Below are 23,692 nucleotides of genomic sequence, written 5' to 3'. Positions count from 1 at the left end.
CATAAAGAACTACAGTCAGGTCACTGTGCCTCTCACTCAACTTACCTCCTCTCTGAAGACATTCCATTGGTCCCCTGAGGCAGAGAAAGCTTTTTGCAAATTGAAAACTTTATTTTCTTCTGCACCCATTCTGACTCATCCTGATCCTAGTGCGCAATTCGTTGTGGAGGTTGATGCTTCTGACATTGGAGTAGGGGCCATCTTGTCTCAACGTTCTCCTATAGACAACAAGGTGCATCCTTGTGCTTATTTTTCTCGTCGTTTGTCGTCAGCAGAGCAGAATTACGATGTGGGAAATCGAGAGCTTCTGGCTATCAAGTTGGCGCTTGAGGAGTGGCGGCATTGGTTAGAGGGGGCGGAAGTCCCTTTTCTCATTTGGACTGACCATAAAAACCTCTCTTACATCCAAAATGCCAAGAGACTTAACTCCAGACAAGCCCGTTGGTCCCTGTTTTTTGCTCGTTTTAATTTTTCTATCTCTTACAGACCCGGCTCCAAGAACATCAAGCCCGACGCTCTCTCTCGCCAATTTTCTCATTCTGAGCAATCCAAGACTGAAGCTTCCATCTTACCGGGATCCTGCATTGTGGGCGCCCTCACCTGGGCCATTGAAAAGGACATCAGGGAGGCACAACAATCTGAACCAGACCCAGGTACTGGTCCTGTAGGCAAACTGTTCGTTCCGAACTCTGTCATCAATAAAGTTCTGGATTGGGTTCATAATAATAAACTTACCTGTCATCCGGGAATTAATCGTATGATCACTTTTACCAAGAGGTATTTCTGGTGGCCCACTATGAATCCCGACATTAGAGAGTTTGTCGCAGCTTGTTCCACATGTGCCCGTAACAAGAACTCAAATCAACCTCCTGCCGGTCTTCTTCAACCTCTGTCTACCCCCAGTCGCCCATGGTCCCACATCTCTATTGACTTCGTCACTGGTCTCCCGCCATCTGACGGAAACACAGTCATCTTTACCGTTGTTGATAGATTCTCTAAGACTGTTCATTTTATTCCCTTAACTAAGCTTCCGTCTGCATTGGAGACTGCTCAACTTCTGGTTCTTCATGTCTTCCGTATTCATGGCATGCCCTTGGATATTGTCTCTGACCGAGGCCCGCAGTTCATTTCACAAGTCTGGAAGGAGTTCTGTAGGGCTATTGGTGCTACCGTAAGCCTTTCATCTGGTTACCACCCTCAGTCTAATGGGCAGACTGAGAGATGCAATCAGGAACTGGAAGTAGCATTGAGATGTGTGATTAATGACAACCCTTCTTCCTGGTGTAGACATCTCACTTGGATAGAATATGCCCATAATATTCATACTTCCTCTGCTACTGGTTTATCTCCCTTTGAGATTTCTCTGGGCTATCTACCTCCATTATTCCCCAGTATTGAATCTGACACTGTTGTCCCCTCTGTTCAGCATTATATCTCCAGGTGTCGTAAGATCTGGCGTCAGACCAGGAGGACACTTCTACGCACTTTGGAACAGAATAAAAGGTTTGCTGACCGTCACCGTTCCACCGCACCGGTCTACTGCATTGATCAGAAGGTCTGGCTCTCCACCAAGAATATTAAATTAAAGGATACTACTCGAAAGTTGGCCCCCCGTTTCATCGGTCCTTTTGTCATAGAAAGGATCATCAACCCTTCTGCGGTGAGACTCAAGTTGCCAGCTTCTATGCACATTCATCCTACCTTTCATGTTTCACAGATCAAGCCAGTCTCGGAAAGTCCCCTGAATCCACCCACCAAGCTCCCTCCCCCTGTTCGTCTCATTGATGACCATCCAGCTTACACGGTCAATCGTATCCTGGATGTTCGACGTAGGGGGCGTGGTTTTCAGTACCTTGTGGATTGGGCTGGATATGGACCTGAAGAAAGAACCTGGGTACCTCGTTCTCTTATCCTGGACCCTGCTCTCATTACATCTTTTTACAGACGTCATCCGGAGAAACGTTCGGGATTGCCTGGAGGCAATCGTTGAGGGGAGGGTACTGTGAGATCTCTGCTGGCTGGTTCTGGCACTTCATTGTTCTCAGCTGCAACTCATCCAGCTAATGAGCTCATGGCTTTTTAAGACAGCTGCTGACACAGTCTGTTGCTGGAACATAGTCTCTGTTATGTGGACTTCTGTCAGCCTGCCTGATCGCTTGTTGTCCTGCCTTCCTGTCGATCTGCCCATCTGTCTGCCTGCCTGTCGCCATATGGAACTCTTCTTCAGGAAATCTGCACTGTAAATATTTCCACCGCCAGAACACTCTCTCTCTGCTCGGATCCTTGGGGCTTCCTCATCCTCTGGCTTCTAACAACTCTAATCAAGGTCTACCTAAGTTGGAACAATAAAACCTCATTTCAATCTAATTCTGTGCATCGAATCTGTGTCATCTTCTGATTTGGTTATATTTCGACAACCTGAGTAAATTAATGATAGGCAGCTCATTAATCTGGTTTCTCCCATTTTACCATCTCCCGAGGTTGACCACTGTATAGCTTTCCCTGATGGCTTTAATGCTGTGTTTAAATAATCTACTCCCCACCTTTCTAAGAATCCCCTTTTGGCGCGCTTTCGGCTACCTTTAAGCATTTCAGAGACGTCTTCTGCTCTGTTAACTGAGCATAGAAAATGTGTGATACCTATCCGTCCCTCTTAGTCGACCTACATTTCAAACATGGCTTCCAGATTTTTCTATCAATATCACAAATCCTTTTTCGCCAAAGCTGCATCCACACTCGTTCAGTCAGGAGTCTGCCTAGACTGGTTTATTCTCACCACTGAAATTTTGTCATGACGCAAGCCACCTCGTATTCCTGTGGCTCAGTCAGCCATCAGAGCACTCTTTGTTCTTGTCTTCCTTTTTCCACAACTCCTGCCTGGCCAAACTCAAACCCCTGCCTTCCCGTTCCAGTCTCCTTACGAACTGGAATGGTATCTCCTTCTTTTACAGCGACGTCGTTCTCTCGGCTGCCTCATTTCAGTTCTTTACGGTCTGTACCATCTCGGTTAAAAAAGATGGTTTCTCAAACGGATGGTTCACAATCCTTGCATGTGAACACATCATTATAGCAAAAAAAATGTACTTTTAACCTTTTTGACTCATTATTTACCATAAATTAATTATTTAGCTTAAATCTTTACAACCCCCGTTTATCCTTGACAGTCTTTCCCTTGAGTGCTTTTACCATGTAAATTTATAAAATTTATATCCATTGCCTTCTATATTTTCTCTGTACAATAAAATAAATGCAACGTGAATTATTTTAATTGTCTGTGACTTTACTTATAATATTGAAACTAGTAAACCTTTGTATTAGCTCCCTCTAATCTGGGGGGATGTACTTTTAAAAACAACTTGTTTGCTCTGTAGAATATCTAAATATTCATTTTTGCATTTGAACCTTTATGTCAACATTGTTCCCTTATTAACCAGGGGCTAAGGAACCATTTACTGTTTTAATATACATCTTAACTATATTTTTTCCTGTCTAATTGTGGAGCACAATTTCTCTCTGCATATCGGGTCGGCACTGTGTTGGTCAGTTTGCGACAATCAATTGTCAATCGAAGATGCGATTTACAACACCTTCCTGGACTAAGTGTTTTCAAAATACATGCATTAACTGCATTACCGCCGCAGCACAATAACAAACACTTACTAAACAATTTATGACCAGACAATATTAGTAAGATCATTTACGGACATTGCTCTTACCTCCATCGAATCCTGGCTGCCCTGTCCCGTTCAAAAATTTCAGGTCTTCCGCCCTCTCTGTCCATCAGCCTACTTTTATTATTAAAAGAGAGAGGATTATTCCTCTCTCTCCTTCCTCTTTCGCAATCTGCCAAACACTGCTGTATCTCAGGTCTAGGTCCTTCCATTTTCAAACCTTATTCCTTTGCCTGGCAAACGTTTGTAAAATTTTACCTTGCTAATAACACGTCATCGTACCTGGTTTACATTCAGTCCTAGCTTTCATTACCCATTGTTTTGAACACCATTGTTTCAAGCTCCCCTACAGCCGCAGCCTATAAGCAGGCATCAATTTTTATCAAAAGATCATCTTTCTGAGCCCACTCCGAGCCTTTTCTCTCATTACGCATTAACTTCTCCTCAAAGGCTTCTCAAAACATTGTGTTCTACAGCCTGACTCCCGGAAACGTATTACACTTCCCCTCCGTAGAAATTTTCTTATGACCCTTCGTTCTGGCCGTTTTTCACCTTATTTCAAATCTCTTCTGTCAGTGCCTTCCTCCCCGTCTTCTACAGCTTTCTTAGACTATACGAATTTACTTCTCCTTCTAATTCATTCGTGCCATCTAGAGATTTAGCCTTTTCAGACCTCAAGTTATATCCAGACCATTTCAAATTTTACCTCAAACAAATTAAAACTAAAGGTCCATGTCTCATTTCCATTGCTCGCCTTGATAGCCCGTTTTGTTCTTTCCAAGCCATGTTCACTTTTGCTCTGAAACGTCACAAAATCAGCTCACCCAGCATGCTCCTTCCTCTCCAGAAGGAGTTTCCACGATCGCCTTCTGGTCCCTCAAATTTCTAAGGCAAACTTTGTTCAGTGCAATCTTCTCCCTAGTCAGTTTTCAGGTCCTTCATTCAAACTCGGGGCAGCCACTTCAGCAGCTACCCAAGAAGTTTCCACAGCTTCCCTACAACAACTTGTCCACTGGTCGACTCAGCATTCTCTTCATATGTTCACCCAAACTTCCATTCTGTGCTATCTGCTCAACAATCTATAAGCTCTTAGGTAAGAGCTTCTGCATTATCTGGTGGTGGTTGGCCTTTTCAGTTTAAACTTATCCTTGCTATGTGAGACTGTTTTATCAAACCTCAATATCTCCCCTCATTCTCTTCAAGGTCCTCATCCTCCAACATCCGTCAGCTGACGATATCTGTTATGTCTCCGACGTTTCATCTCATTACTTCATTCTCTCTAGATCAAGCTCCCTCTACGCTTTGTCAGGCACATGCCTCATCCCTCTCTACGCCTTGTCAGGCACACGCCTCATCCCTCTCTACGCCTTGTCAGGCACAGTCCAGCCCTTTCACGCCCTGTCAGGCTCACTAATTTTCTTTGCTATCTTTCAGGCTCAGATCATCCCTTTTAATTTCAGCCTCGGCCCCGACATCGGCCATTTTTGGGGGTAAGACATCTCCAATTCTAATCTTAGATGTCAATTCAAGCTCATGTCATTATCGGCATCCATGTCTTCCACCAGGGTCCGAGCACCAAAGATATGAACTTTATCTATAAACTTCTCTGCCTAGTCTTCACTTCATGCTTCTTCTTATCAGGTACCATCACGTCATCCTCATTTATCTTCATCATTTCTCTTCTCGTAGGTTCAATTCTCCTCTCTTACTCCCTCGCTGGCCTCTCCTTCACTCTCCTTGCCTTCTCTGCTTAACTCTTCATCATGCCCATTGCCTTCGTGGCAATGCATGCATTTCTCGATGCCTTCGTGGCACGAAACATTTTTCTCATTGCCTCCGTGGCAATGCTTCTTTTTCTCAATACCTCCCCAGCACAAAATATCATCATCACCTCCGTGGCAATTCATTCATCATCGATGCCTCCGCGGCACGATATCATTGCCTCCGCAGCAATGAATTTATTTCTCGATGCCTCCGCAGCATGAAATATCATCCTTATTGCATCCGTGGCAATTCCTTCATTGTCAGTGCCTCTGCAGCACGATATCATTGCCTCCGCGGCAATGCATTCATTTCTCGATGCCTCTGCGGCACGTCATACCATTTTTATCAATCTATCTCTCTCATTGCCTCCGCGGCAATTTATGGATCCTTCTTCATGCCTCCGCGGCATAATTTCATTCTCATTGCCTCCAATGCTGTCCTCTCTTGATGCCTTCGCGGCTCGATGTTTTATTTTCTCAGCCTCCGCAGCTGTCTTTTTCTCTTTCTCACTGCCTTCGCGGCACAATCTATCGTTTCTTTCCTCTGCAATCTCAGCTCTCATTCCTGTGGCCTTCACGGTTCAATCAACCATCTAGTATCTCAAGCATTCTAACCTCCCTCTCTCCTCAACAGTCCAATCCATCCCTCTCTATGTCCTATCAGGCTCGACTCTTCCTCTCTCCTATCTAATCCTTTCACAATGCCTATCCAGCTCTTCCCTTTTCTACTTTCTTATCCATGTCCTCCCCTCACCTGTCTCTATGCATAACTCTAACCCTGCCTACCAAATCACTCATCTAGTTTGTTTAATTCCAGCCTTGGCCTCGGCCTCAGCCCTTTTCGGGGGGAAGATTTATCTAATTCTAAGCCTAAGACGTTGATTCAAGCTCATGTCATTCTCAGCATTCATGTATTCCTCCGGGGTCCGAGCGCCAAAGATATTAACTTTTATCAATAAACTTTTCTAATCACCATCTTGTTTCTTATTGTGAGTCTTTTCAGATTGAAATGGAGTTTTGTCGAAAATTCAAACTGAAAGACTCACCTCCACCACCCAGATGTCCTATAACTCCACCGTGCGTCTCTCCTCCATCCAATCAGCATCAGATCCACATGTGTATTCAATCAATCATCCTCCGAGGTTTCGCTTTTTTGGACCTCGAGTCATGGATTCCCCTCTCTTCAGCTGAGATTCGACCCTTCTCCGCCCCACCTCCACCGTCTCCCTTTCATACACCTCCTGGCACTCTTACCTTCTTAGGCATTCACTCCACCACCAGTATCGGATCCCAAGGGGGAAAGACTTACCTAATTCTAAGCCTAAAATGTTAATACAAGCTCATGTTATTCTCAGCATTCATGTATTCCTCCGGGGTCCAAGTGCCAAAGATATTAACTTTTATCAATAAACTTCTCTAATCGCCATCTTGTTTCTTATTGGGAGTCTTTTCAGGTTGAAATGTGTTCTATGTCTGTTTTTGGCCATGTTCATTTATTTCAACAGTTTTCCACAGCAAAATACCAAAAGAAAGTTCCTTATGGCTGCAACAATTTACTTACAGCTTGAACTCATGGTGCAGTGGATGATATGGGGCCACCAGGATCGTTCTGACTTTTTGAACTGACCTCACCTTAAGACAACACTGGGAATTTTACCACACTCTTTAGCAATTCTCAACAGTTTCTTTTTGTTGTAAAAGCCAGACAAGTTAAACACAAGAACGAGCAAATGAAGTTAAAAGTTAACATAGGGTTATTAAAACAAGAATAAAATACTCACATAAAAAGAGTGTACATTAAAACTACCAAGCTTCTAATGAAAGTATGTATGCTGATGAGCCTTTTTAAAGAGTGGGCTTCAAAGGTTAGCCTGTCATCAAGGATAGTTTCAAGGTATTTATACTGGTTCACAATCTCAACATTTTCACCAGAGATGACCACAAGTAAGCTGATAGTGCCTTCTTTTGTAAAATCAGTAACTATTTCCTTTGTCTTTGAGCCATTTACCTTTAAAAAGAAGAACTCAAAACAGTCAGTGAAATCAGGATCATCTCTCCTGAGGAGGGACAGAATGACAGGACCATCAGCGAACTTTAAAATGTGATGCTGTGAAAGCTGGCTGTGACAGTATATAAAATAAATAAAAGGGGCAAGAGGAAACATCCCTGAGGGGTCCCAGTAAAAGAAACGAAAACATCAGAGAGAACCCTGTTAACTATTACCTGCTGAGACCGTACAGTTAAAAAAACATATCAACTTTAGATAATAACCTCATTGACTAGTTTTTGAAATGGCTTAATTACAGAAGAGGTAAGTGCAAATGGCCTGAAGTTATTCAGTAATTTGGCAGCCTTACTTTTGCGGACAGCAACAATGATAGGATCTTTCCAAAGCTGAGGGACCCTAAGGGATTGGAGACACATATTAAAATGAACACAAAAAAATGTGAGCTGCTGGGCACAGTTTCTAAAAACATAGCTGATTGTTAAACAGCAATAAAATGACAAGTTAATAGTTTAACATTTTAAACAAAACAAAATGGTACAACAGTTAGAGTATAGTGTTAAATAGGCCAAAAAAAAAAAAAAAACGTGGTCCATTTTTATGGCTTCACATCTCTGTGCTTTATGCTGTCATGGTTGCTAAGTGACAGACGTTATGCTGAGATAAGTCTATGCAGTCTTTGCTGCCATCGAAGGATTCAACCCCTAAATTTGGATGCAGCCTATATGATCCAAGGAGCCAAGTGGAGTTCTGCTCAAAGATTTGGAAGCATATTTCACAGATCCATAACACAGGTTCGAGCATTCTGAGAGTCGAGTGGGACATGTCACATACTGGTAAAAATTACTGAAAGACTTTTCAGGTTTGCATTATTTCAAATCACCATCGCAAAGATTGGGTCCTGGGTAAGACATAGACAGAAGTTCAATGTCAGGAGTATAAAATGAAATTTATGACAATTTCAACATTTTCTGGAAACGCAGATATCTTTTCAAGGCAGAGGGAGTTTCTCTTAATAAATTAAAACTCCCAGCCTGGTTCATCACACAAAACCCCAATCATGGGTAAGACTGCCGACCTGACTGCTGTCCAGAAGGCCACTATTGACACCCTCAAGCAAGAGGGTAAGACACAGAAAGAAATTTCTGAACGAATAGGCTGTTCCCAGAGTGCTGTATCAAGGCACCTCAGTGGGAAGTCTGTGGGAAGGAAAAAGTGTATCAGAAAACGCTGCACAACGAGAAGAGGTGACCGGACCCTGAGGAAGATTGTGGAGAAGGGCCGATTCCAGACCTTGGGGGACCTGCGGAAGCAGTGGACTGAATCTGGAGTAGAAACATCCAGAGCCACCGTGCACAGGCGTGTGCAGGAAATGGGCTACAGTTGCCGCATTCCCCAGGTCAAGCCACTTTTGAACCAGAAACAGCGGCAGAAGCGCCTGACCTGGGCTACAGAGAAGCAGCACTGGACTGTTGCTCAGTGGTCCAAAGTACTTTTTTTGGATGAAAGCAAATTCTGCATGCTGTCTTCTGACAGGTAGCATGCTTCAGTTGGCCACTGCCACGAATTTAGCTCAGACCTGCTGTCCCAGCACCGCCCCACAGATAAAACTCCGCCCCCTCATTTGAATATAAGAACATGAAATAAAAAGAGCTTAAAATGAAATAATATTTTAGTGAATCTTGATTCAGTAAAATGCAAGAAGTTATTCTTGGGCAAATTTCACTATTTGTCTGTCCAGATAAAGGTCCCTGTTCAAGCCATGTTTTATGAATGTTTACAAGCTTCCGAAACCCAATGCAAACTTTTTCAATGATTTCAAAGATTTTTATCTGTGTTATGTTTTATTTATGGCTGTTTAATCATTGTGGGAGACTTCAGCATCCTAGTTGACAAACCCCAAACGAGAGGGACAAAGGAACTATTTAATAAACTTGAATCATTGGCTTGAACCAACATTTTGAACAGCCAAATCACAAAGGGGAACATGTTTTGGACTTGAATCATCAGTAAGGGTCTAAACATTTCCAAAGTCTTTGTAACTGATGTGCCCCTATATGACCACATTTCCGTTTTCTATGAAAGTGTTTTTCCATCAACTTAATTGGCCAAAGAGATATTATAAGAAAACAAGTTTTTAGGAACAGTATAACTGCAACCGCTAACCAAATTTACTCTTACACTTACACTTTGTCCTGTTACTCAATGAATAAGCTAGTAGCTATTCTAAAATTGCAGAAATCATTGATTTTATTGCCCCCGTTAAATTAAGATTGAAGATTTCTTCCTACCAGGCACAAAGAGTTGTGTTGGTTGGATGGTTGTGGGTAGGAATGATCCCCTGTAGTGATTAGTATTTCAGCAGATCTGAAGAAGCCTCTGACTGAAGTTGTTCTGATCAAGAGGATGCTCAGGGTTGTCTGTAATGTTCTTCGATTTATGAAGAATCCTTCTTAGCAGAATCGTCTCCAGAGGTTCTAGAGGAGTTGCCAGAACAGAGGCAGCCTTCTTTATCAGCTTGAATCAATGTTTCAAGCATGGATGAGGTTTTCAAGATCCTGCAGGGAGATTTGTCCTTTTATATTGGAAATGTTCCAGTATCAATGTTTTATCCAATCGAAAAAAAAAAAAAAACTTGTAAAAATTACACAACTCTAAAAAATTAACTACAAAAGCTTAGAGGAAATTATGCATCAATTAAGCTCCTCCTGTCTAGATATTTTACCCACAGCTATCTTTAAGAAAGGTTTGCCTGACATAACGTCTGATTTGATTCAAATAATAAACTGATCCCTCGTATCAGATATTTGTCCTCAGGCCTTAAAAACAAAAGTTGATAAAGAATAATCTGCACAAGTTGCTTTTGTAAAATTACATCTCATATCCCATGTTTATCAGTAAGGTTATTGGAAAAGCTGTGTTTTAACAGGTAAATATCTTTTTAACAATGACCAACTGTTCTGAGGTCTTCCAATCAGCTTTCCGTGCTTACCCATATACAGAGACTCCCCTTGTCAAGGTGTTCAATAACATACGCCTAAATGCACACAAGTGTGGAAGAACCACAACGCTGGTATTATTGGACCTCAGGTGGCATTCAAAACTGTTGACCACTGTATATTACTGGAGCGACTGGGGAACTGGGTTGGGCTTTTGACTGGTTAGAGTGTCACTTGAAGGACAGGGACTTCTTTGTGTCAATAGGTTACTTTACATTGGAGTTGACAAAGATCACATGCATGGTTCCCCAAGGTTTCATTTTGGGGACCCTCCTGTTTAAAATCTACACAATCAGATTATAACAAACAACAAGCTAAGATGTCATAATTACGCAGATGATTCACAGCTCTACATTACAATGTCACCAGGTGACTATGAACCCATTGAAGCTTTGGGTAGATCCATAGAACAAATTATGGACGTGTCACAATTTTCTTTAGTTGAATGAAAACAAAACTGAAGTACTTATTTTTGGACAAAAGGAGCGATCAAGAGTCAGCATACAGCTTCAGTTATTTCAGCTAGAAACTACTGATAAGCCCCAAAATCTGGCTGTAGTGATGGACTCAGACCTGAAACTTCAGAAGCACATAAAGACACGTAAAGTTGGCCTTCTGTCAACTGAAGAACATTTCCAAGTTAAAAGGACTAATTTCCCAGCAGGATCTTAAAAACAATCATCCATGCATTTATTGTTGAATTTATTACTTCAACAGTGTATTCACAGGTCTGGCTTAAAAGCCAGACAGCTTCAGCTGATCCCGAATACTACTGCTTGTGTCCTCACTAAAAATAAGAAAGTAGAGCACATCACTCTAGTTCTGAAGACCTTACACTGACTTTCTGTATCTCAGAGAAAAGAGTTTAAAACACTTATTAGTTTATAAATCACAGAATGGCTCCAGGTCCTTTGGTTCAAATCTACTCTGCATCTCCAAATAAGAACCAAACATGGAGAAGCAGCATTTAGTTATTTTGCTCCACTAATTTGAACTTCCAGAAAACTATCAAAGTGCCTAAAACCAGAGTTCCTTTAAATCAAGGATGAAAACCCATTTATTTAGAGTTGCCACTGACCATTCAATTTAAACTATTAACTGAAACATAATTGTTTTCAGTCTGTAGTCCAGCTTGTCTTTACTTTCTGCTAATATGCCACTGCAATGTACTTTTTAATGTTTTCTTTTTTTATGTTGTCATCATGTGAAGCACATTGAATTGTCTTGTTGCTGAAATGTGCGATAGAAAAAAAACATGTCTTGCCTATCAGATTTGTAAAAAAGGCAATGCTGGTGAGTTATTAACCTAAAGGGAAGCAAAGAATTAAGTTTGCCTTCCATCGTGAAATAAACTTGTTGTCACCTAAAGGATCTGTCAGAGCAGGTGTATGGAAGATCCTCTGTCAATCAAAGCCTCTACTTTAAGACTGACCTACCTACCTACCATGTAAAAATATGCTTCATTTACACTTGAAAAATTCATTTTTTTTTATTGTTTAATATACTTTTTATTTATAAGCATTGTGGGAGGATGAATTCAGTCATTGTGTGTTCAAATTCGGCATGCTCCTGCCATTGTGCAAGACACTTGGACAAGGTCGCTGCAAATGAGTGTGTGAACATTCTGAGTGTGTCTAAGCCAATGGCATTCGCAGTGCAGCGATATTTTGATTGGAAGGTACAACTAGAAAAGTGCCATATAAGAACAGTCCATTTACCATTATCATTCACCAACACTGTTTTTTTTCTTACCAAAGCACATTTAACACATTCTAAACCCACAAGCCTTCATTTCCTGACCTGTCTGCTCCACAAACAAGCAATGGCAAATTCTGAATTCTGTTTGTAGCCAAGCTATTCCTAAAAGCTTTGGTTAAAAACATGTGAGCCATTCCTTGTCCCCCAACATCCAGCAGCAGGTGTCAAAATCTTGTGGAAATCCATCATTGAAGCAGTTGCAGGCAACAGAAAATTGCCTACAGATTTGGAGGTCTACATGCTTTTGTACGTGCAGATTGAGTAAAAAGGATGGATGGAATGTAGCAGCAGGGAGATGGAATGATGAAGTAAAAGAGGAATGAAGCCTAAAGAGAGATGGATAGACGAAGAGGGTAGATACAGTGGATAATAGAGAAGGAAGCAGGGAGCCGAAGGCATCAACGATAATTTGTGAGGTGAAAAAAAGAACCCACAGACGAAAAAGCAGAACAAAAGATGGATGAACTGTAGCCAAAAGGAGTTTCCGTTGGTTGGGGAAGGTAGACATATGAAGGAGGTAGGGAGCAGAGGGGATTGAAACCAGAGTTTGCTCTCACTGTGTCACCACAGGGTATACAGCTGGGCGGTCAGCCAGCTGTGAGGAGAGGGAGGGGGGAAACCAATCCAATCAGCAGTAATGGAGTCAAAGGTCATTGTTCACTCCTGCAAAATTGTTGTGGCCAGTTGCTCTATGCTTCACACAAACACACAGAAATCAGTCACTCTAACAGCAGCTGTTGTACATCCTGATAACAAGAGCACTGCATGTGGCTGTGTGTGTGTGTTTGTCCTTGTTTGTCTGTATGAAATATAAAGACAGAGTACAGATAATGTGTTATGCTTCAGGTCTGCTCAATGGTACACAGCCATTACAATCTGGACATTTCAATTGGAAATTATCGATGACATATTTATAGTTGGGAATAAAGCACAATGAACCTTACATAGCTCTGTAAGTGGAAATTTATCCAGAGGTCAACAAGTACAGCACTATGCGTGCAAATCTGATTCAAACTACAAAGCAAGCCAAGTTTTTTAAAAAGTATTTTCTAGAGTTTGTGAAAAGTCAAATCAGCAAAGCAAAACTAAAAGGTTTGCCTTTGGCATCTGAGAAGCAAAATAACTATGTTTTAACTCAAACTCAATTTTAGTTCATTAATACCAAAAAGTAATCATCCAAAGATGAATAATGGAGAGATGTCAGTCAGTCATTTTATATAATGCTTCTTCCACAGTGGGTCGTGGGGGAACTGGTGCCTATCTCCAGCAGTCTATGGGCAGGAGGCGGGGTACACCCTGGACAGGTCGTCAGTCCATCACAGGGCAACACACAAACAACCATGCACACACTCATTCACACACACCTAAGGGCAATTTAGAGAGACCAATTAACCTAATAGGCATGTCTTTGGACTGTGGGAGGAAGTCGGAGTACCCAGAGAGAACCCACGCATGACCTTCTAGCTGCAAGGCATCGGTGCAACCAACTGCGCCACCGTGCAACCCCAGAGAGATGTTGAAACCAATAAAAGAAAAGCAAAAAAATATAAAAAATGCAATCATCTAAAAAAATTAAACAGCTGCTGTGTTGCAGGTGGAGAAGGAGAAAAGAGATGTAAAAAATTTGTAAGTAAAGCTTTATTTGAGGATCACATTTCAGAATATGTGCATTACATAAAATACAAAAGAAAAACTTAAAATACAAGTGGTGAGACAATGAAACCAGCAACAACAGAAAGCAAACAAGTGCATATGAGTCAGACATAAAAATAGTTGGAAAGAAGGTAAGTCTTCAAGCATGATTTAAAACAAGCAACAGAGTCCTAATGTTCACATTACATTACACGTATTTGGACTAAAGCTGTAAGCAGAAAACTAACTTATAGCGTAGGCAGGAAGACACCAAGCTGCAGTAGTACTGAAATAATAATACAAAAGCTTAAATTTGTGTTTCCAACTGTGACAAGACAGGATTGGCTATAAATGTACATTTTTCAGCTCAAAATATTTGTACTGAACAACAAATGTAATTATTCAAATTTCAGTTTGTTGATGACACCCACATTTTTTGCTGAGAGTTTTATTAACACCTAAGATCCCTATAGATTGAACAAAGTTATTGGAAATTGCTTTGGTGCAAAAAGGAGTACATCTTTTTTATTACAATTTGAGAAAATTAAGTGGTAATACACTCTACTAGGCTTCAAGGGTTTATAGAGCTAGTTTTTTCCCCCAAATAGAATTCATCAGACAAATCTAAATCTTTGTAAGAGGTGTCCCACGGAGAATATTTCTAAAGAGAAAATGGCAGGTCCAAGTACTGACCCTTGAGGAACCCCACGTGTCAAGGATGCTAGAGAGGAATAGGACTTAAAGGAACAATACCAATTTCTTAAAAGAAAGTAAATATTTTGGTTTTCTAATCCATAAAAAAAAACTGATGCAAGCACAATAGTCTTCCACACTGCTTTTTTATTTTTCTTTAATGCAGTTATTATTTTTCAGCATTTTATGCGATTCTCATTTCTCAGTCTAATTTACTTTTGATTTTTTGTAAACACCATTTCGTTTTCCCAAATTGCTATCTCTCCTTTAAAATAATTCTTTTCAATAGGATTAACCCATTCGGATCGACGGCCGGAGCAGGGCCTGAAAGTATGTGAGCTTGCATTTAGAGCATCACCATTTAAAAAAATAATAATAATTTTAACACCATTGAGCAAAAACAGGTCCCAGGTTCTCTTCTTTTAATTGACAACTATTTGTGAGTCCATATTTTTAGCTTTCCACGTACAGTTACATCAAAACAAAGGAAAAACCATCCAGACAAGATGTTACATTTCAGCATAATCCAACTTTAATAACTACAAAATATATACAACTGCAATAGGTTTCACTGCTTAGGTTAAGTATTCAAAGAGGCCAAGCTTCTGCATGTACGCCAAAGGGTTGAAAAATTGCATCTAATTTAATTCAGGTATGCATTTTTAGGTGTTTTGGGAGGCAATGTTAAATTAAACCAATTCCCTCATTCACTACTTAGTATCAGTTGATGGCCTGATAAATTTGTTACATGCTTCTACAGTTGAAGTCTACTACCTACTTGTGAGAATTTGGATGCACTGGCAACAAACCACAGGAATGGTTTACATTGTGTTGTTTATACACAGAATTATTGCAGCAGCATTCTGGAACAGACTACAGACTATCTTGGATCTTTATTGAAAAGCTCCTGCTAAAGCCTGAGTGCTTGCACATGGAAGGCAAATTTTCTTCCCTCTCAAAAAGATCGTTGCAACAAAATTCTAGTTTGCACAATGTTGCACACTGCAAAAAAAAGAAAAAAAAGTAATTTAGACGCATATGCAAATAATGAATGAATACAACCCAAAATATAATGAAAAGCTGCTGTAAGAGAACATACATAATGCAGTACAAGAGAAACTGCGGGAAAAATAAGAAAGAAAATAACAATTTTATTTGCAAAATATGTGATAAACCATATATCATTTTCTTTCATCTTTACAATTAAGCACTACTTGGTGTCAAACACATAAAATCCGTTTTAAATACATAACTGTTTGTGGTTGTAATGTGATCAAATATGAAAAAGTTCTATCTTTTTTTGTTGAACTCCTGTCATTCCATTCACATGCACAGTGTTTGAACAAGTTTTGACAGCACATAAAATACTCATGTAGTTTCTTTAGGACAAGCTAGTACAAATTCATGATTTTTTTCTTGGATCTTGATTCAACCTTCAGTGAAGTCTGCAGACTGATGAGCTTCAATATCTTTTTCGGAGCTTTGCTTGTGTCAGTTAATAATGCCTGACATGTCTTACAAGGACTGCTGTCTCAATTAACACTTATTGAGTAAAAGTTTTGTGACTTTGCAAGCAGACACTCAACGCTAACGTACTTTTTTAAATCATTCCTATGGGCTTTTTGGAAAAATGCAATTGGAAAGGCTTGTTTTTCTTATGAAAAAAGCAATTGATGTAACTGTTTCATGTTGCCAAAACCTTTGAAGACAGTTCCAGTTTAAAAAAGCATTTTCCAATCATAGCATTGCAACAGCATAACATGACAAGGGATTTTTATGCTTTATTTTCTGTAAATGTCAGAATTTAGTAGACTATACTGTTCTTTTATGTATTTTTATGCAATTTGCATAATGAAGAAAAGCTGGTTCACATGACAAAGCACTATGAAAAACATATCCTTTAAGAGTGAGACATGTAATTATCACACCTCCCGTGATGCCAAACAGCTCGGCAGCTGTTTTCCTCATCAATAGTTCTACTTGGAGCCACAGTATATGTTTGTTCTGCGCATAATGATGACTGAATAGTACCAACAAAAACACAGAGCCCAAAGGCATCAAGCGGCAGACCAGCTTTTCTGATGCTGCTATCATCCACTTTGCCTCTCAGGGTTCACGAGCCTGAAACTGTCTTGTAATTAGATACTGCATCGGCAAATGGCCATTGTTTCTGATTACAATCTGGACAGCCCTTTACAGCCTGATTAATAACTGGACAAAGCTCTCTCTTTATTTCTCCCTCTATGTGTGACTTTGTTGACTAGCCCATCCCTGATTACATCTCTGTTTAATCTCACAGCACTTCTTGCGAAGAAAACATTTTTTTTTAAATTAAAAACATATTTTGCTAAACTTTCCATCATTGCAGGAAGCCAGAAAAGGAGGATTGATATTGTTTTCTTAAGAGCCAGAAGATTTTTCTTGCTCAAGGGTGTTAATTTCAAGTAATTTAAAACTACATTTAGATTAATGTGGAGAAAATACCATAAAAATAAACCTTCATATGAGGTGCTAAAGGGATAAATGGCCTGTTATACTGTATCTTGGTTGTTCTACCATTTAATAGGGTCCAATAGTCCTAGAAAAGCTTAATTATGAGGAATAATTTCACAACCCCCAACCAAATTTCGAGCGCCCAAGTTGGGTATTGTGGATGAGCCCCAAATGTCAGCATCATCTTGTAAAATAAAAAAAAAATTTAACTTAGTAGTTAATTTTATCACCCCTCAATAACCTAAAAAAACCCCACAGAGGGAGCCAGATGCTCAATGAGAAGAACGTTATGATAAAAATCAATAGGTCTCTTTTACAGCACAAGAGATGAAGTGAGGCGTGAGAAAGGCAGGCGTGAGAGTTACAGACAACCCCACAATAGGACGGGCAATGAAACTGACAAAATCAGAGAAAGGAAGCAGGAACGTGGAGTACATAATGAGCAAATGTACTGTTACAGTATATGCTAATCCAGTTGAAAATAGATTTTCCTCCGTTTACCTCGCACATTCAAAGGATTTCAGCAAGGAGCACTGGAGAAAGGTGAATTGTATTAGTGAATACTACTGAATTCTCAGGCTTTATATCATTTTTATATACTAGAGTAGTCAAACAGTAAGTAGGAGGTATAGGGAGAAGTTCTATGTGATTAGTCTTAGGCTCCTTTAAAGCCCTTTAGAGTTTAAAGTTAATTCCTTGAAATTAAGTACACAAATTCAGACTAAGGACAATTTCTCCCTGGAGTAGGACTAACATCAAAAATCATTAAGAACTTAGATCGTCTTGCTGGTTGTTGCAGAGATTGAATCAACATCAATTTATTTATTATTATTATTATTTTTATTTAACAATCCAAATGTTAACTGAAGGTTTTAGAAATGATGTTACAAATTTTAGCATAAATTCATAAACAATAGATCAGTGTGAAATGGGTTGTAAAAACAGATTAATTAGTGGTACAGCTCAAGCCACATTACCTTGTCTTGTTCTTGCCTTGAACTTTTAGTAATTTGAATTTTGTTATCTCGCAGGATTACCAGAACCTGACCTTGCCTTGTCGTGTGGAACTCTGCCTGGATTAACAACTTCTGGAAAGAAGCTGTCCAGCTCCATGAGCAAAGACTCTAACCACTCGTTACTTCATTGGAGATCACCGGTTGGGAGCCTCCTGAATTCTTCGCTCCTTGGATTACCACTCAAGAACCCTGTCCACCCTCCCCCTTCCACTGCGCCAACTTCTGAAAACCCTGGACCGTCTTATCATTCTGGCACACCGTTATCCACCCTCATCTACCTCACGGGTAAACAACTATTTGGTCTCTCTGCTTCTCCACCCTCTGGCGGATCATTCCATCATCCCAGTAAGGCTGAATTATTATTCTTTAGTTTTTGACCCTGAGTATTCCCGGATTACCATCCGGTTTATTTTCCAGTTGGTTTCCCAGTTCCAGTTTCCCTGCCCACGTCACTACACTGTAAATAAACTCTTCACCGAAAAACGTTGTCTCCTGAATTGCTTTCTGCATGTGGGTCAAATCCGTTAAAACCAATATGACAATGAGAAAACCAAAATAACATGAACAGGGAGAAAACAGATCTATATGAAAATACAAACTAAAACATCTAGCATAGGAATTCAGCAAAGTAACAAACACCTAAACACCAGAATGGATCTAATTAATCCGAATGAACTGAAATAAAGCAAATGAAGAACATGGCAGTGCAGAGAAAGTGAACAGAACTAAAACTCAAAACCCCAAAGAGAAGCAGATTATGAGAGGCTACTGAAATTCCAGGGTATTAAGGCATATTGCTCCAATGTCAGATAAAAGCTAAGAGGGGAATCCAACTTAAACGATTTATATTGAAAACCAAACCATAATGAGACTGTGGTCAGTTAATGAATGAAAGGCATTTAAACCAGGCACAAATCAAAACATTGCCTTATGGTGACTTTTATGTGACTTTATGACTTTATCAATGCAATGATGTTGCTAAATTTATATGAAAAGCGCTTTTTATTTTTTTCTGCTTACTGTCTGCAAATACTAACCATACAACAAACTGGGCTTAGATTGGACCGTTATAAAAATGAAAAGTGCATTTTACATCAACTCTAGTGTTTTTATTTTGAAGAAATCATACTGCACAATATATGAGTGAAGCTAAATCATCTTGGGTGCTTATTTAAAAGGGGATTTTCATATTTTATTGTTTTTCCTTAAGAAATGTGCTTTAATAATTATATTAATAATAATATTAGACTTAAAATGTCATGAAAAATTAGCATTTTTAATAAATTACATGTGAAAAATACACCATGTACAAATGTTGATGATTGGTTTTCATTAATTTATGTGCCTTTAACCATTATTCCATTAACGTTGGGTGCCAGTCCCTATACAGATAAACCCAAAATTACACATATGCCTGACATATATCATTTTTATTTTTTTTATTTAACCAAGAAGTTTGGTTCTGATAGGAAATGACACAGATATCTCTAAAAAGATTATAAACTAATTAAAAGGAGTTCCCCTTTTGAGGAAATACTTTCTGTTTTTATTTAAGGTTTAATAAAAATTAGTATCTCATGATTGCACTAGTATTTTGATGATTTATCTTTGGTGATAGGCTCCAAGACTTTTAGGTTGGAGGCCTACTTGCCATTACCCTAATCTTCAGCTCTCTCCACAGATTCTTTAAAAGAGTCAAGTATGTTATCTGGCTGGGCCACTCCAAAACATTAATATTACTTCCGGTCAGAAGAAACATGTTGGTAAATTTGAATTGATCAACATTCCATTTAGTGTTGTAACCTAAATCTATCAGGGGTATGAATCATTTGTGGTGCAACTGTATAATCTACATTTATTAGTCTCTTTTGCAGCCTTTTTAATGCACCTTAACCTCAATTGCTTTACTTAACACTATGTATTTAGGAAGAGGGCAAGGCACATTGAAGCAGTACTTTTTAACCATACAGATTGTTCCCATTTTAAAAGAAGCAGTTGATCAGTCAGAGGTTCTCTAGTAGTGTTATCAAGTTTGACGCATGGAGCTAGAGTTTCTTGAATCCTAAATCCCTTCTTTATTAGATTTCTTCTCTATTATTCATAAAGCATACAGTCTATCTGCTGCATCTGCAGTACAGTAAGTACTTTCAAGAGGCTAACAAGGGGATGTGAGCAGTCTCAGCAAGTAAACACTTCCTGAAGCAGATGATTCAAAAGAGGTTAGAGATATGGTGAAAAGGTTAGCCCCTACAGAAAAAAACTGTCTGCCCCTGCTGCTCTCTCCAACAGCTCTATGACAGGTAGTGCTCAGTTAATGGAGCCCCCGAGGTGAGATTGAGGCTACAGTATAAATGTGTGTATGGCTATTTGTGTTTTCTATAGTCTATGGGCTTTAGCTTGTGACTGGGTACTTGTGACTACCTGTTCCCGAGTGTTCACACATGTGCCTCTTGGAACATGTATGTGCTGTTGGTGAAATCTCTTTGCCTCTGCAGAAACTCAGATGTTGTGCTCTTTTCAGCCAACCAATTAGCATTCTGTCCTCCTCCCTCATACCACTGCAGCTGCCACTGGTGTGTGTTGCTGGTATTTCTGGCAGCTTGATGGCAACAGTCACACATCTTGTGGCAGAGTCACACACCATTATTAAGAGAAATGCGACTAGCCGCTGTCATTTTTCATCTCTTCTTTCGCTCACATACAAATGCCGGGTCCTTTCATTTGACTCCACTGCGGCCACACATTCCTACAAATTTCACAGCAACAAACAAAAACAGATTTCTATTTAGTTCAACTGTTGATGATCAACCAGCTGTAACATCAAGAAATTCTGATTGAAATGTACCAAGGCAACAAAAGCATACTGAGGTTTTAAGTTGGTAATTAAATAATACCTAAAATAGAAGAGCATAGCTGTGCCTGTTTTTAAAAATATTTTAGTTCATGATGATTTTAAAAGGGATAACAAAACACTATTCTCCTCCCATCTCATTCATAAGGTGTATGTTCAACATGGCTGTATGCACATATTTTATTTTAACCCTTGTAGAGAATTTGAAGTGCAAAAAAGTATAACAAACCAAGCTCTGCGAAATGGAAAATGAAAAAGCTTCAGTCTCAAACATTTAAGTTTGCCCTTGTCAGTTTGGTCATGGAGATTTGGAAAACATCTAACTTTTGTGTGCAATATGCATTAAATGTTTAACTGGTCCAGGTTACAAATTAAAAATCGGTGGTTATTCATATACCACATACCAGAAGAAAAAAATAATTAGTCACCCTACAATAACAATACTTTTGCTGTTTAAACTATTGGTTGGTTCCATGAGAGTATATTTGAATGCTCCATTTACTCTATGTTTCAGATTGTAACTGAAGGCAATACTTTGCACTGTTTGGTCTCATATTTCCTCTACTTTATAGAACTTGCGTAGTGAGTTGGATGTAATTTGATAATATTTCAGCACACATGAACACCCACAAAAACTGTTTTCCAATTGCCAAGATCTTAAAAATATGAAAAACATGTGGCCTTGTCAGCTGCAGTTCTATGTAGCTGTCTAATGTGATACCTTGTTGAGAATTTAGGTACTTCGAGAGATATCTGTCAGTCACAAGAGCATGTTATAATCTAGGTAATGCAGTGAATCTTTTATGTTGCCCCAACTCTTCTTCTGATGGCTTGAGCAGCATTTGGTAATGGGTCCTCCACTGGAAGTGCGTGCTGTCGATGACCTGAGTTCTGGTGATCATCTCAAATCTTATAATCCTTCAGGAAGGTTTTGCATAGTGAGAGAGGACTGGTCATCATTTAGAGAACCAGTTGCGCTAAAAGTTTTTGGTTGGACCATATGCAATTTGTCTATTTTTGTTACCGTTGTGTGTGTGTGTGTGTGTGTGATCCTGTGTGGTGTGAGCCTCCCTGCCATTCACTGAGAACTCTGCCGTGGGCATGGCGCACATCTGATCGCTGTGCAACTCCAAGCAATCTTCAGCTGCAGTATTTAAAAGGAGCTGCTGGACAAGCATTCCCTCCCTCATGGTCCACGTTGTTGGTAACCTCGAGCCCTTCGAGCTCCTAGTAAACATTTATGACTCTAGCTTTGTTAAACTTCAAGTTACTTATGAATACAAGATGTTTTTAGTGGTAAATGTGGCTCAATATAGAACATTTGTGTATCTGTTAACACCTGAATCTAAACACCTGTGGGTGTGAGTGTGAGCGCGCTTGTGTATACAAGGTTTCTCCATAAAAATATGCAATAGTGAGTGTGAGGAGCCACAGACCTGCACCCCTTGGAGCTACAGACCTCCCCCCCTTGACCCAGGACAGATATGGAAGAGATCCGAGTCACAGACATCCAAAGGCCCCCCAGCGCACAGGAACCCCAGAAGAGCCACCACCGGGACTACCGCAATACCCCTAGAGAAGAGCAGGGGAGAGTCCCAGGGGAACCACCCAGCACCCAACCCACAGTGCAGAAGCCCCCAGGAAGCTTCAGCAATGAGCCCACAGGCTCCGCCGGCAGCTATCTATGCCCGAGCAGATCCAGCCATGAACACAGAGACATGAGACCCCTGGACATATCACTCCCCAAGCAGAGGCCCGACAGAGCCCAGGGGTCCAGGCCCCAGCAAGCAGCCACCGGGAGTGAGCCAGCACACACCAAATCACCCAGCCCCGGACACCAAGAACCACAAGTACACCGGCGGGCAGAGACACCAACCATCGGCAGGGAGGAAATAGGCCCCACATTTGATGGGGGGCTTAAACTGATCCAGGAGAGGGAGCAGTCCAAGACCCAACCTGACACAAAAAACAGGCACACACAGTCACAATCACACATTCCCACCCCATGCATACACATAAAAACACACCCACACACCCAACGTAAAGACAAACAACAATGGGCATCGTACACTCACTTATACTCCCCATACATACTCTATACTCCCAGGTCCAGGTGCCGATACACCATTGGGGCAACCAGCCCCCGGACCTTCCCTCCGGGGGTGGAAACAGGCAGATCCACAGATCACATGGATCTTAAGGAACCGAACACAACCTGGAAAACATCGGAACCCCCCCTGGACTATTCCCCGCACCCTAAAACATAAGCACCTTCTTCTCTTCTTAGCATCTTTATTCAATCTTCATAAAAGCATTCATCTAACTGAGCGTCTCCACTGCAGAAGTTGCCAGTCCCCACCGTTAGTTCCTGCGTCCCGAATCCAACTTCAAAGGAAAATAAACCTTGTTAAAACTTTCGTTGTCTCCTTGTCTGAGTGGTTCTGCATGTGGGTCAGGAAAGTAACTCCAAATATGACAAGTTTTGTCTAAAGTTCTTGGTTTGAAAGAACTTCCCAGCTGTCCAGCAACCTGGGCCAGAATCAACATCCTGCCTGCTTCTAAGTGACCTACCAGCCAATTCAGACAGCTCTTTGTGCCAAAATTTTCCAAACTGAGAGATTGAGGTCCAGCCAATTCCATAAGTTGTGAAACAACCCTATTTTGGACCATTCTTTTCTGTTTAATTGTGGTGGCTCTAATGGTGACTAAGTGTTAAAACTCAACTCTAAAACTCCTTTCTTTAGACTTCTGAGAGACTGACCAATGCCTGATTTTATATTATACTATGTAAATCCATTAGTGTTAGGAAAA

The sequence above is a fragment of the Girardinichthys multiradiatus genome, chromosome 15 (genome assembly GCF_021462225.1).
Source record: "Girardinichthys multiradiatus isolate DD_20200921_A chromosome 15, DD_fGirMul_XY1, whole genome shotgun sequence".
Classification (NCBI taxonomy): domain Eukaryota; kingdom Metazoa; phylum Chordata; class Actinopteri; order Cyprinodontiformes; family Goodeidae; genus Girardinichthys; species Girardinichthys multiradiatus.
This window is presented reverse-complemented; position numbering follows the sequence as displayed.